The sequence below is a fragment of the Mustela erminea genome, chromosome 13 (genome assembly GCF_009829155.1).
Source record: "Mustela erminea isolate mMusErm1 chromosome 13, mMusErm1.Pri, whole genome shotgun sequence".
Classification (NCBI taxonomy): Eukaryota; Metazoa; Chordata; class Mammalia; order Carnivora; family Mustelidae; genus Mustela; species Mustela erminea.
The window spans coordinates 53181661-53195963 of record NC_045626.1 but is presented as its reverse complement, the minus strand read 5'-3'; the positions used below and the strand labels follow the sequence as shown (position 1 = coordinate 53195963).

The 14303-nt window shown below is 39.5% G+C and overlaps 1 protein-coding gene and 1 long non-coding RNA gene across 5 annotated transcripts in view; one reads left to right on the top strand and one right to left on the bottom strand.

Moving 5' to 3' along the window:
- Positions 1 to 14303, top strand: part of DLGAP1 (DLG associated protein 1) — an 876459-nt gene that overhangs the window by 333525 nt on the left and 528631 nt on the right. The window lies entirely within an intron of this gene.
- Positions 494 to 7707, bottom strand: LOC116572483. Its single transcript, XR_004278358.1, has 3 exons — positions 7450 to 7707; positions 5933 to 6053; positions 494 to 1653 (listed from the first exon to the last, which is right to left on the bottom strand). It is a non-coding gene; the product is annotated as an uncharacterized LOC116572483 (long non-coding RNA).

Here is a 14303-nt window from a genome sequence, read left to right as displayed (position 1 = left end):
TCTCAAGCGAACTCCATGCAGAGCACAGAGCCAGGCGCAGGGCTCAATCTCACAACCTAAGATCATGATCTGAGCCAAAATCAAGAGATGGACACTTAACAGACCGAATCACACAGGCACCCCAAGAAAAATCTTTTCATTTTTTTTAAGATTTTATTTATTTGACAGAGATCAGAAGTAGGCAGAGAGGCAGGTCAGAGAGGGGGGGGGGGAAGCAGACTCCCTGCCAAGCAGAGAGCCCAATGTGGGGCCCGATCCCAGGACCCCGAGATCATGACCTGAGCCGAAGGCAGAGGCTTAACTCACTGAGCCACCCAGGCACCCCAAAAAATCCTTTTTTCAACAGCTTTATTAAGAATTAATGCACATACCACACAATTCACCCACTTAAAAGGTACCTTTCAAAGTTTTTAGTATATTCATTCACAGTGTACAACCACCACCATCACCTGTGTCCCCTCCGCACTGGAAACAAACCTTGAAATCCCTTTATTTGTAATGGTGAGGAAGAAGACACTGCCATCCATTTGGGGTCGTGGAAACATATAAACTGGAAAAAGGGAAGGGATGAAAAGGGCAAGGGAGACATCGAGGAATGTCTGTCCTCTCTGCAGGTCTGGACTCCGGGGCCTCTGCTAGAAGGCAGGCATCTTCAAATCCCTTTTCCCTGGTAACAACAGCTTGTGGAACATTCCCTGTGTGATTCCATTTAAACCTAATGGGAGTGTCAGGGCTTATAGAAAGGCTGAATCGTGAATTACATTCCATTCCCCACTACTGGGCTCTCCCTTTCCTTTCAGAAGGGGTTCAGGCTGAAGTGGACTCTAAGTGCAGTGTGTGTTTTGCTTCAGCAAAGAGGCAATTGTAATCGAGTGGGGCCGTGTTTTAGGCAGGCAGTTTTAAAACAAGTACTGGCATTGGGTTGCTTTTAATAAAGCCTATGTGATTTTCTTTCTAAGTTTCAGGGGCAGGAGTGTTAGAGGAAATCTAGAGCATCTTATTTTGAATTACTGGAACGTGACTGGAATATTCATTAAAAACAAACAGCGATCACAAAATGCACAAATCTTGTTCTTCCTGAGAGCTATGAACTCTGAATCCATCTACAAATTGACTCACATTTGAACCTTGGCCACACACATTGGCCCCTCCTCTCAGACCCAGTTTGGGTCTGTCTGGAAGTCTTTACATCAGAAATATCAAGTCCTGAATTAGATCCATTTGTTCCGATAGCATAAGCCCTGGGAAATGTCTTTCTTCAAAAATGTTATTTTTCTGGGTCTATTTTTTTAAAGAAATGAAGGAAAATAAGGAGTTCATTTTGGGTTTTTGTCTGTGAGGATAAGCAGTGCATCCCTAGATCTGTGAAATTCTGTTCTTCTCTTCCCTCTGCCGGCTGAAGAGAAGTATTGCTGGTCCTTCGTGTTTTCTTCCTGCAAGAGTGGGAGCACACTTCTGGCCAGCATGAGTCAAAGAGCTAAAGGAAATGCAATGGTCCGTTGTAAGATTTCCAGAGACAAACGAGATTTCCTGGTCTCTTTTCCTGGTTTCTTACGACAGCCTCAGGATATAGAAAGTTGACACATGCAGGACTTGGGGACACCACAGCTGAGAAGACGACTGATTTCTTCCAACAGGACGTTCAGAGAATGGCTGTAAAAAGAAGTGAATTCAGAGGAGGACGGGGTGTGTGTGTGTGTGTGTGTGTGTTGGGAGGGGGAGGGTGGCTCTCAGGAAGTTTCACCATTCTGTACAACCTATAATTATGTCAGTAATTTTTTAATATTGTAGCTACCTGGGCACCGAATAGGCTCATCTCTGTGTTGACATAAGGAATCTATTTCTTTTTTCTGTCTTATGCTACCACTATTCTTGCTTTAAAAAAAAAAAAAAAAAAAAAAAACTTTGAATTTTTTTTTTTAAGTTAAGCATGTTTTTTGGTTTAATTACTGCTTTTAAATCTTCCTTTACCTTGATGTTTGAATATTGGGGTTAAAGAGGCAATGAACATAATGAGAAATAGGTTGTATTTAAATTATTTTAAGTATCGATAACTTTCTGTCATCTGCGTGTTTCTTTGGGTGAAACCAAAAGTTCAAAACTAAATCCAAATTGCTGAGTTGAATTAAATACATTGCACTCACAAATTCAATAATAAATGACTATAATTGACTTTAGGAAGCATGGCTAAAAGTCTTGGAAGTAATTTAAAACTCAAGATTTAATTTACAGTTTAATTTAAATGGCCTTTCTACTTCTGAAACCACAGGCTTTTATTTCATATCATCTATTCTTAAGCATTATTGGTTCCCCTGTCCCTCAAGAAGTGGTATCTAAAATTCACAAGCATATGTGACACTGGGGACTCGTCATTAGCATTTAGGATTTACCCTGCCTCCCTTACTGTGTCATGTCAAAGCCGGATGAAGGGTGCACTACACATGGTTATGAACTAAGGCCGTGTGCCTGAGCACCATTTCTATGCTTGGTACTTGTTTCTTCCACCTTTTCCATTGCTTGGTTCCTCAGGACTATAGTGGTGCTTCCTGAGCACTTGTCCCCTGATAGCTCGTCTTGGTTTTAGGACACTGAGTATACCCCTTCGCTGAAAGCAGAGTCTCAGAACATTCTGCACATGTGTGTTCTTCTCCACCACCCCAGTGGAGGCTCCTTTTATGGAAGGGCTTTGTTTCAGTTGCTTGCAAGTCCCCCAGCACCCAGTGCAGTGCTAGCTCTCAGGATGTGTGTGTGTATATGTATTTCGACCATTGTTCACTGAATGAGTAAATGTCCAAGAGCTAGATAAGTTGATAGTCTGTGTTATGATTTCTTTGTTGGGAGTTAAAGCAAAGGAAGGGAAGAAGATTGGACAAATCTAATAGAAATAGAGTGGTTATAGGAATAATTGTAATCACTAGGAAGACTTGCACCTTAAGCTATTTTACTTAAACAAGAGAAGGGAAGGGGTGCCTGGGTGGCTCAGAGGGTTAAGCCTCTGCCTTCCACTCAGGTCATGATCTCAGGGTTCTGGGATGGAGTCCTGCATTGGGCTCTCTGCTCGGCATGGAGCCTCCTTCCTCCTCTCTCTCTCTTTCTGCTTGCCTCTCTGCCTACTTGTGATCTCTGTCAAATAAATAAAATCTTTAAAAAAAAAAAAAAAAAAGAGAAGGGAAAAAGATCAGTTGAGCCATCAAGACTAAGCTCTCATAATTATTTTCTTATTTTCTACTATATATTCTGATATAACTAGACAGAGTAGATACGAATAATATACATAATCTGCGATCTAAAAACAGAATGTATCAGAAAAATAATATTACCATAAAGTCAGTATATTTGAAGAATTTTCAAAACTAAAAAGCAGAGGAGATAGCAATGATCAGAACAGAAAAATGAACAATAATAGAGTTGGAACACTAAACCGAGCCTGGTTCCTTAAAATGCCCAGTAAAGTGAAACCCTTGCAAGGCTGATCAAAAAGAAAAGGGAAACTCTAAAAATAAATTATGTTAGAAATAAAAATAGGGATGGGGTGCCTGGGTGGCTCAGTTGGTTAAGCTTCTTACTCTTGATTTTTGGCTTAGGTCATGATTGCGGGGTCATGAGATGGAGCTCCAGGTCTTGGGCTCTGTGCTCAGCAGGGAGTCTGCTTGAGATTCTTTCTTTCTCCTTTATCTGCACCCCCCTACTCATGCACAATAAATAAATAAATAAATAAATCTAAAAAAATTAAAATAAAGATGTAACTATTTGGGGGGTGGATTGAAGAAAGCATAAAAAATTACCTTGTATACATTGGACAATTTTGGATGCAATTATTATTTTTCTAAAATATATACATTTTCAAAATTGACTAATGGAACATAAAATTTTAAGAAAACAATAATCACAGAAGAAATTAAGGTAGTCAAAAATCTATCCATAAAATAAGCGTGAAGTTCAGAAAGTTTTTCTAGGTTATTCCTACTACACTTTAAAAAATAGATAATTTTATATTTAAAAATAAAAATAATATATTCAATGTTAATATAGTATTGGTACTATATATATGTTGTTTATATAATTCTGTTTATATAATACAAAGAATTGATGTTTATAAGTTATTTCTGATATAAAACCATATCCAGATAATAGAAAAAGATTGCAAATATCTTGGCTAGTTAGGAAAAGCAAGCAAAACTCTATACCAAACTAGAGGAGAGAAGACACATTCAAAAAGAAAAACTGTAATCCAATCTCGTTCATAAACACTGATGCAGGAGTGCCTGGCTGACTCAGTCAGAAGAGCATGTGACTCTTAGTCTTGGGGTCGTGAGTTCGAGCCTGACATTGGGTGTAGAGATTATTCAAGTAAATAAATAAACTTTAAAAAATGTATATGGAGGGACGCCTGGGTGGCTCAGTTGGTTGGACGACTGCCTTCGGCTCAGGTCATGATCCCGGAGTCCCGGGATCGAGTCCCGCATCGGGCTCCCAGCTCCATGGGGAGTCTGCTTCGCTCTCTGACCTTCTCCGCTCTCTGACCTTCTCCTCGCTCATGCTCTCTCTCACGGTCTCTCTCTCAAATAAATAAATAAAATCTTTAAAAAAAAAAAATGTATATGGATATAAAACTCTTAAATAAGCTATTAGTAATTAAAATATAGCAATGCACCTAAAGAATTAGATATGTTAAAAAAAGAATTGAGTATGTTGACAAAGTGTAGTTTATATTAATTATTCTAAGGTAGTTTGATTTAGATATCTATTGTTATTTCTCATGTTAACAAAGAAAGGAAGAAAAAAATGTATGGTTGTTGCTTAAAAAAAAAAATTAATATAAAACCCACTGCTGATTTTGAAAGAAATAGTGAACAAAGAATAGAGAAAATGTTATCTAACTTGCTGGAGCAAGCATCATTATCAACGGTAGGACTTAAACTGCATATCAGTGAAAATTATTAACACCAGGATGTATTGGCAATTAATCCAAGAAGTGTAGTGGGATGAGAGGAATGAACTTTGATTACTTAAGATAATATTATTGTATTTGTGAAAATCAAAGGTTAATAGAAAACTAAGAATTAAAACTAATAAAAGACTTAATCACATTGGCCAGACTAGAAATCAATAAGCAAACAGTAGTTTTCCTATACACCTTCTAACCTCAATTAGAAAAAATTTCTTAAATTCCCTTCACTATGGTAATCAGTATCCTAAAATAACCTAGGAATAGATATACAAAGACTCATAAAACTCATTGAAGAAAATTATTACGCATTTGGGAAGTACATAGACACCCTGAGTAAATAAAAAATATGTGAAGCTCCTGGCTAGGAAAACTCTATTTAGGATACCAGTTCTTCTAATGTTACTCTTTAATTTAACACCCTACAATCCCAATAAAAGGCCCAGGAGGAGGTCTTGGGTTTTTTTTATTAAGATTTTATTTTTATAAGATTTTATTTTATTGTTTGAGAGAGAGTGAGCACAAGTGGGAGGAGGGCCAGAGGGAGGGCAGGAAGTAGACTCCATGCTGAGCAGCCTACGACCCTGGGACCATAACCTGAGCCAAAGGCAGACGCTCAACCAACTGAGCCACCCAGGCACCCTCTAGAAGTTTTTGTCAGTTCTGAAAAATTGGCCTGAAAATTTTTCTAAAAGAGGAAATGGGAAAGAAGAGCTAAGAAAATTGGAGGGAGAAGTAGGGGGAAAAAAAAAAAAAAAGAAAGAAAGAAAGAAAGGAAGGAAGGATATTTTCTCTACCAGTTCCCAAAACACACTGTAGGTGGTTTTCAACACCAACCCCCAGGCATCTTTCCTAATTGTGAAACAATTGTGAATAAATTCATGAGCTGGTTAAGAATTAAAATACAATTTCCTTCACTGGCAATAAACCCAGAATGAAGAATGCAGCCTGGGCTTCCTGGTTCTTCCCTCAAATTTAACTTACTCACTGGGTCACAGGCAGAACAACTGGGGAAAGTGCATCGCGGTGTCTACAGAGCTGGAAAGCATTACCAGGACTCTTACCTCGGAAAGTAGCTGAGAGAGAGGTCACCTGCTTGCAGACTCTGCAGGTTCCAGACACAGAGACAAGAGCTTCATTTGATCAATCAAATAAATCCCTTCTCTTCCCAAAGGAAGTGGTAAGTTAGTGTAAAGAGAGAGGAGCGGGAATCCGTGTTAGGAAACATGGAACTGAGTAAGAGTTTCCTAACATGAAGGATAAAGCACTGAAACTGAAGCCATTTAATGTTGACACAAGAATGGACACAGTACTTGCAGGAACAAAAATGAGTACCAAACACACTCAGGTATATGTCAATGTGCATTATATGATGAAAATAGCTATGTCAGCTGTGATCATTTCAGCTGCAAGTAACAGAAAATCTAATTCATATTAACTTAAAATGTAGAAGAAATTTTTTGGCTTGTGTAACTGAAAAATTGAAGGGAAAATGAAGGCTACAAGTAGGACTGAAAAATAAAAAATTAAAAATGGAACTACCATAGGATCCAGTAATTCCATTCACTTCTAAGTATATATTTGAAGGAAATGAAATTATTGTCTTAAAGAGATATCTGTTCATTGCAGCATTATTTATAATAGCCAAGACTTGGGGAAAATACCTAAGTGTGTATTGACAGATGAATGAATAAAGAAGTGCGACGTGTTATCCAGTGAAATATTATTCAGTCATAAAAAGGCAAGAAATGCTGACATTTGCAACAACATGGATGGACCTTGAGGGTATTATGCTAAGTTAAATAAGTCAAACAGAAAACGACAAATACTATATGATCTCACTTATGTGTAGAATCTCAAAAAAAAAAACAATCTACAGAAAGTAGATCTGTGGTTGCCAAGGGGCAAAGAGAGGCCGAGCAATAGGTCAGTGTGGTCTAAGGGTATCAGCTTCCAGTTATAAACCAATTGAGTTCTGGGGAAGTATTATACAGTGGGGTGACTATATTTATAATACTGTACTATATATCTGAACATTGCTAAGAGAGTACATCTAAAAAGTTCCCAACACACACAAACACAAAAATTGTAACTAGGTGGATTGATGGATATATTCACTAACCTTATTGTCCCTATTGTAGCCATTGTGTTTCACAGTATATACATACATGAATTCATATCACAGTGCACCTTAAACTTACACAATATTATATGTCATCTACATTTCAACAAAGCTGGAATAGAAAAACCACACTACTAAATAACAGTTGGTCAAAGAAAATGTCCCTGGGGCAATTTAAAATCAGTTTGAATGGAATGAGAATAAAAGTCCAACACATCAAAACTTGTGAAACACAGTTAAAGCCATACTTACAGGAAAATGTATAGCACTAAAATGCTTATATTAATTGAATGATTAAGTTACTGGTTAATTCAACTAAGTTAATTAGTAACATCATTTTTACTTAACATTTTAGAGTGTAGAGAACAGCTTTACTCACACTTTGTTATTTGGGCTTTGCTCTAAAGAGACAGACAGCAGTTGAATGGAGAAATCAAACCAGATTTAGTGGATGGCAGACAGCCTATATTCTTCAATGCGCCGTGTTCATTGGAAACCTCTCTGCCTTCTTATCCTAAGCTACATGGAGCAGCTTCCGCACCCCACCGCAGGGCGTCACATAGTGTCCTTGCACTGTTTCACAGTTCAGATGGCCCCCAGCAGGGAGAAGGAGGGTGGGGCATTCTCCAATCTCTACCTTTCAAAAATAAACAAAAGGCAATTATTTGGCACAAATGGCCTTCTTTTCCGGTTTCTGCCCAATGTAGGTTTCGTTTAGGTTACCAAATTATTCGATCAAACCAAGCTCATAGCAAAGTCTGTAATCACTTTCAAAAGAAATTCCTTCAGTAAGCACAATAGAGCTAATCGAGAATTCAAAAGGGAATGGAAATAAGAAAGAAGAGGGGTCAGATCAGAATAAATTGCAAGACTTAATTTCAGGTTGTTTGACTGGATCAGGTAATTATGGTCTGAGGTCATCTGAGAAAAATCCCTCTGTCTTTAAATGGAAAAATCCGTTTTGTTTTCTTTTGGGACAGGGACTGAGATGAAGCATGGTGAATTCCGAGTAGGAAGCCCCATGATAAAAAAGAAACAGCAAAGTAACACAGCTTGTAAAGTTTGTAAAACAGAAATTGACAGAAGGCTTTGCTCTCAAATGATTTTCATATGTTATTAAATTTATGTGTATGGATGGAACTCTAGATCTAGACTAAGTATAAACAGAGAGTCTTGTCCTAAGTGTAAAGAAGTTTCTTCTCTGATAAGGAGAGGATCAAGGTTTTCTGAGTAGCAAGCTTCTGATGTAAGCTGGTTTTGCTGAATTAAACAAAGGAAGCAGATTCTTCAATGAAGATAAAGCCTCTAATTAGCATGTAAGTGAATTGGATGCTGATGCATATAATCACTGCTTGGGGAAAATAATCAAACCTCAAGAACACCCATATTTTTTTTTCTGCCTTGGTGACTTGTCTGTGCAGTAAATAATTAGCTTCTTGATTTTTAAAGAGGTTGACATTTGGAAAGATTCTGCAAGTAGTATTTTCCTTCTCTTTTCTTCATTTGCCCATTTAATTCTACCATGCAGTTATACCAAGACTGCCTGGACTGCCACAGTAATTTTCTTCTGGTATATATAGAACGATATAGAACGATCTCTTCTATATTTGCCTCCTGTGAGTACAGAAAACCCTCTAGATTTGTAGACTTGTAACCTACAGTTTTGAGTGTGTGTTGTGTTTGTTGGGTCATTGATCAAAGGAGCGAGACTGATACAAAGCGAAGGTCAAGCAAAGCTTTATTTCGCGCCAAGCATCGAGAATCAAACTGACCAGCCAGGGCCGTCTCTTGCAAAGAGACGACCCCTCCCAGTCTCACAGACTAACTTTTATAGAGTAAAGGCCATGCGGTTGAGCCTGGTCACACACAGGTGGCCAACTGAATTACAATTCACCCTATAGTAGTTATTTGAACTAGCCTATTACTCTGGTCAGAATTGGTGCCCAAAAGGCAGGGCCCACATTCTTGGGTGGTTAGGGAGGTATTTTCCTGATTGGATGTGGCTCATCCTTGTATTCTGGGCTCTGTCACCTCCCCCTGACCTGACACGTCCTGGTATATGGGCTCTGTTATCAGGGGCTGGTCAGTCATATTTTACTGGTTTCCCAGACTTGTTTCTAAGTAAGTTCCTGGGGGGGGGGGGGGCAGGGTCAATCTAAGTTTACTGCATAAACAACATAATGGCTCGCTCTGGCTAAGTAGGCCCTTACAGTGTTCTCCATTAACCATCCTGATACTTGCCCCTTGCCTTGATAGTCAATTATATAAAAACAAGTTTTAAAAAGAACAGAACATACCTAATTTTAGCAAAGGAGAGATCGTTAAACAGGCTCTTGTGAAGAATCATTTTTCCCATAAAGAAAATCTTTAGGATAAATTAAATGAAAAAAAGAAAACACCTGGATTCAAATTCAAATCATGAATACTGTGATTGCAAAGACATGATAGGTTTGGGAGAATCCTAAATGGAAGCAGGCCATGGAAGGGAAGCGAGTGATCTGATTTGCAGGGCCTGGTGCAAAATAAAAATGAGGGCCCCCTTCCTCCAAAAGGACTACAAATTTCCAGGCACCTACAGCAGAGCAAGAGTCCAAGCGTGGGAGCCCTTCCAAGTGTGTGGCCCCTGGGGAGCCTGTGAAGCCAGCCCCAGATAAAGTATATGCTCCTGGAACCAGGCAGGTCTCCATGGGAATCTTGTTCTGATGCCATCTGCCTAACTGTCCCAAGCCACTAAATCTGTCAGAACCTCAGTTCCCCCATGTGCAAAGCTGGAGGCAGTCTACAGAGGTCTTACATGTGAAATCTAGTGCCATGCCTACTGTCAAAGACAAACCAAACTAGACACTAGCTAACACGGTAAGTATAAACTTTATTCAGTAATATGGTATTGCAATCAGGAAAAGAGTCCCGTGTAACTGAACTCAGCTTCAGTTTGTACCAAGCTGCCTGGTCATTTTAAAGGAAGAATGAGGGGGTAAGGAGAGGGCAAGGAGGGTTGTGTACTCAGGGAAGTGAGAACTTATAAGAGGTTGGTCCATGTGACACCTTGTGGTTTGCTGATACTTATCAACGTTAAGGTGCTTCTGTCCTCCAGAGGCTAGGACATTGGGGCCCTGTCTTCAGGTGTCACTGGAACAAGCCGTCAGTTCTTTGGGTGGTCTTGAGTTTTCTCAGGCAGGCACTTCCCGGCGTTCTGATCACCTTGGGATGCAGGCTTGAACGGTTAGAAACCATCCATGTTTGTTCAAGTCTTTATAGGCCAAGGTTGATGCCTACGGGGGAAAGGATTCAAGGGAACCTGGCTGGAGTTTGGACAATCTCTGTCACTTTCTACTTCTCCAAACATACATTTCCTCCATCATATCAAAAGACCGAAAACCAGAAAAATAGCCATCTGGAAAAGTCCTGCTCATTTCCTTCATTTATGTTTTACTTTAAATAATTCCAGTTATCTTTAATAAGAAACTTCACAAAGAGCAACAGTGTGGCACAGTGAAGTGGGATTTAAAATTAAATCCAGGTTCCTCAAAAGCAAATTTTATAGAGGAAAGTATTGCAATATGTCTATTATTAGGCATAAAGAACTTGAAGTCTATTGTTCCTGGGAAATAGGAATGTAGCTCTTTGACTAAACGTCATAAAGCATTTCTCATAGAACAAAATCAAATCAGAAATTTTCCTTAAAACTGTAATTAAAGGGGAAAACAAATGACTCTTCATGCAGCTTAAGGTACTCTCTTTATTTTTGTCTTGTTTCTTAACGTTTTTAACAAAGAAGAATTTGATGAGCATTTAATTAAACTATGACAGGAACTTCGTATGAGAGATACATCTGCTGGTTGGTGGTTGGTTTGGGCCCCTGTTTTTTCAAAACGTTTAAGGCGCCCTCAATGGAGATTGTTTAAATCATAGATTCCTGGCTCCACTCAGATTTACAGAATTGGAGACCTTGGTGGTGAGTTTCAGAAATCTCATTGTTAATAAGCTAGTGAATCTCATCTACTTCAAAGTTGGACAAACACATTCAATTTACTTCCGATTCATGCGGAAGTAGATGATAGATGAAATTTAGTAAGGACTTCAACATGTAAAACTCAGAAGGGCAGCTTTCTTTCTGGGTGTTTCCTCCCCCTGGCTAGAGCTGTCTACCTCTGCTCCTACCACTTCACTACATATGCAGGATTTTTCTTCTTTAAGGACCAGATCCTAGAGCCGGGAGCTGGGGGGTGGGGAAGAAAGAAAGAAACCCAAAAGTGACCCCGTGACTCATATCTGCGGAAAGCATTCCAACACACACACACACACCTGCCACCAAAGTTCTCTCTCTTCTAGATCCCTTCTGTCCAAAAGTTGCTGGAGGCTAGATGGTGAGCACATGCCTAATGAGGCAAATAGCTCAAATCTACCCCTTCCACCTTTGGTTTGCCTTGAATTTACATAGGTAATGGATGCTTCTAATTGGTCCCCACAAGTACAGCTCTATTTCTGGTGCCTTCATGCAGTGATGATGGTCTTTTCACTTACCAAATCATACTCCAATACCTAAGCTTTATGAACAAAATGACTTCTTTGCAAAACAGCCGAAGTTTAGGAATATAATGTGTGGCCATAAAATAAAGAACTGCTAACCTGTCCACAAAGGGACGGAATTGGGGGTCTTTGTCACATTCTCACAGGCCTCTAAACCTGGGCTTGGCAGACTGGTGTTCCATAAGGGTCCTCAGGTTGTAAGGAAACACATATCCATACTTCCATCCCCATCTCCACCTTCCTCCCTTAAACCTCCATTCCTCCAGTCAGCAAGCATCACTGAATACGAGGTCACCAGCTCATGTATAAGTACTTCCGAGGAAGTTAAAGAGACCATCTTTGTCTTTTAAAATTGTGACATAGGTACCACCAAATTCATTATATAACCTCCTTGGTGCACCGTTTTTCCACCTGAAAAATGGAGATTCAGAGGAATCAGATCCAGTCTGTGAAACATGACAAGCTTTACTTCACCTTGACACTTTCAGCTACATTGGAGATGGTCAGCCTAGGTTGCTCATGAGTCATCGTGGGGAGAGATTGAAAATACCAAACCATGGGCCCCTCCTCAGAGATTCAGAGTGTGCTTCATGACCACTGGTCTTAAACTGGGCTAGCTATTCAACTGATTTTTTTACATATAAATGAGCGTAACTTGGCAAGTGTGTCCTTCGGAGCTTCGTTAGTCACAACAGCTGATCCAATGCTGGCCCTTCTTGCCTCAGTTATTGATTGGAGGAGTTTCAGTCTCTCAACATTTCAGTGTTAATTGCATTACTTATACAGAATAACCTTTCCGGAAGGATCTGTGTGAGGGTAGTAAAGATTAGATTTCACTGTAACAGTCAAGTCTCAAGCTTTTGATAACTTATTTCCCTGAAAAAAGCATTCAGCTTCCCTTAAACTTAGAAACCTAAAAAGCACCCAGGGAAGTATGTTGTTTTCAATGCATAGGAAAACTTCCAGTGTTGAAAACCATATGACCCATTTCACAGCCGTCACACCATCGCCCTCAGTGTCTAGCGGTAATCCACCATGGGTGGCTTCTCATTCTGTGTGTTTGCATAGCCTGTTTAAACTGGGATTAAGTAAACTTGCCACTTCTTATAGTTCAGAGCTCTTGACCAAATGCTTTCCTTCACAGAATCCCTAAATGACCTGCAAAATTGATCTAATAGCTAGCTTAAATTTCCATATGGCTTTGGCATCTATATACTCCTAAATAGCTTGCTTTTCCTGGTATCATCTATAAAATCTAGGGAGTTAAACATCAATGGGAATGTTGATTTCAATCATGGCTCTTCTCTACTTAGAATTGAACACCTTTTAAATAAGTGTTACAGAAATATCACTGGCTACTTAACTGATTTATTTAATTCATTCCCTTGACATATTTGCATTAGTTATGCATTTAGATGATAAAATACCTAAGGGAAAAAATCTCACTCTTTTTTAAAAAGATTTTTATTTATTTGATGGAGAGAGAAAGCACAAACAGGGAGAGTGGGAGACAGAGAGAGAGAGGGAGAAGCAGGCAGGGAGCTGGTTGTGGGACTTGATCCCAGGAATCTGATCATGACCAGAGCCAAAGGCAGTCGCCCAACCAACTGAGCCACCCAGGTGCTCTCATTCTTTTTTTAAATATTATTCTATTTCCTTAAGTAGTCTCTACACCCAATATAGGGTTCAAACTCATGACCCCAAAATCAATCAATAGTCTTGGGCTCCACTGACGAAGTCAGCCTGGTACCCTGGGACCAAATCTCATTCTTTAACCATGGCTCTTTGGGTAGCAGAGCATAAAAGTAATCCATTCATACATTAATTCAACCAATATCTACGGGAGATCTGAACTGAGCAGAACCAGTTCCTGCCCTCACACCCTCCTTCAGTCCTATGAAGGAAACGGACATCAGCCAACAAGCACTCGCTATATAATAACAAATTGTGATAAACACTATGAAGAAATAAAGAGGACAAAAGTGTGTGAGAGAGGAAAATGGGAGGATGATGTAATATAAATGCAGAGAGCAGAGTATTTACGTAAGGGTACAAGATTTTAGAAATGACACCTTAAGATTATGAAAGACCTGTGTTTTCCAAAACTTAGCTCTTTCAAATTAGGATTTTTTTTCTTTTGTTTTTCTTCATCATGTTAATTCCTCATTTTGTGTCTATTCTACACATGAAAATACAGTTTTAACACTTGCAAGGTATAAATTAGGTTTTAAATACCTTGGTAGATGAGGTCTTTATTGTACTTTTGTTAACTTTCACTTCTGGCAAGTTTATGCCTGATCCAGTCAAATGTACCAACTACAGCGAGCTCTCTTCATTACACATAATTTAAAAAAAAAAAAAATACAAGGTGATGTTGAAGGCAACAAGAAAAACAGCATATTTGGGGGAATTTCACGGAGCTAAGAAACAGAAATGAAGGTTTGGCTCTGTCTTCTGTACCTCCAGCCCTGTGTCTTCACTGCAATGAGTCCTCCACTCACGTCTGAGGGAATGCAAGAAGAGGAAGAGGGGAGGGAGCAAGAGAGAAGAGCCTGGGTGGCTCAGTTGTTAGGCATCTGCCTTCTGCTGGGGTCATGGTCCCAAGGTCCTGGGATTGAGCCCTGCATCGGGCCCCCTGCTCGGCAGGAAGCCTGCTTCTCCCTCTCTCACTCCCCTACTTATGTTCCCTCTCTCTATGTATCT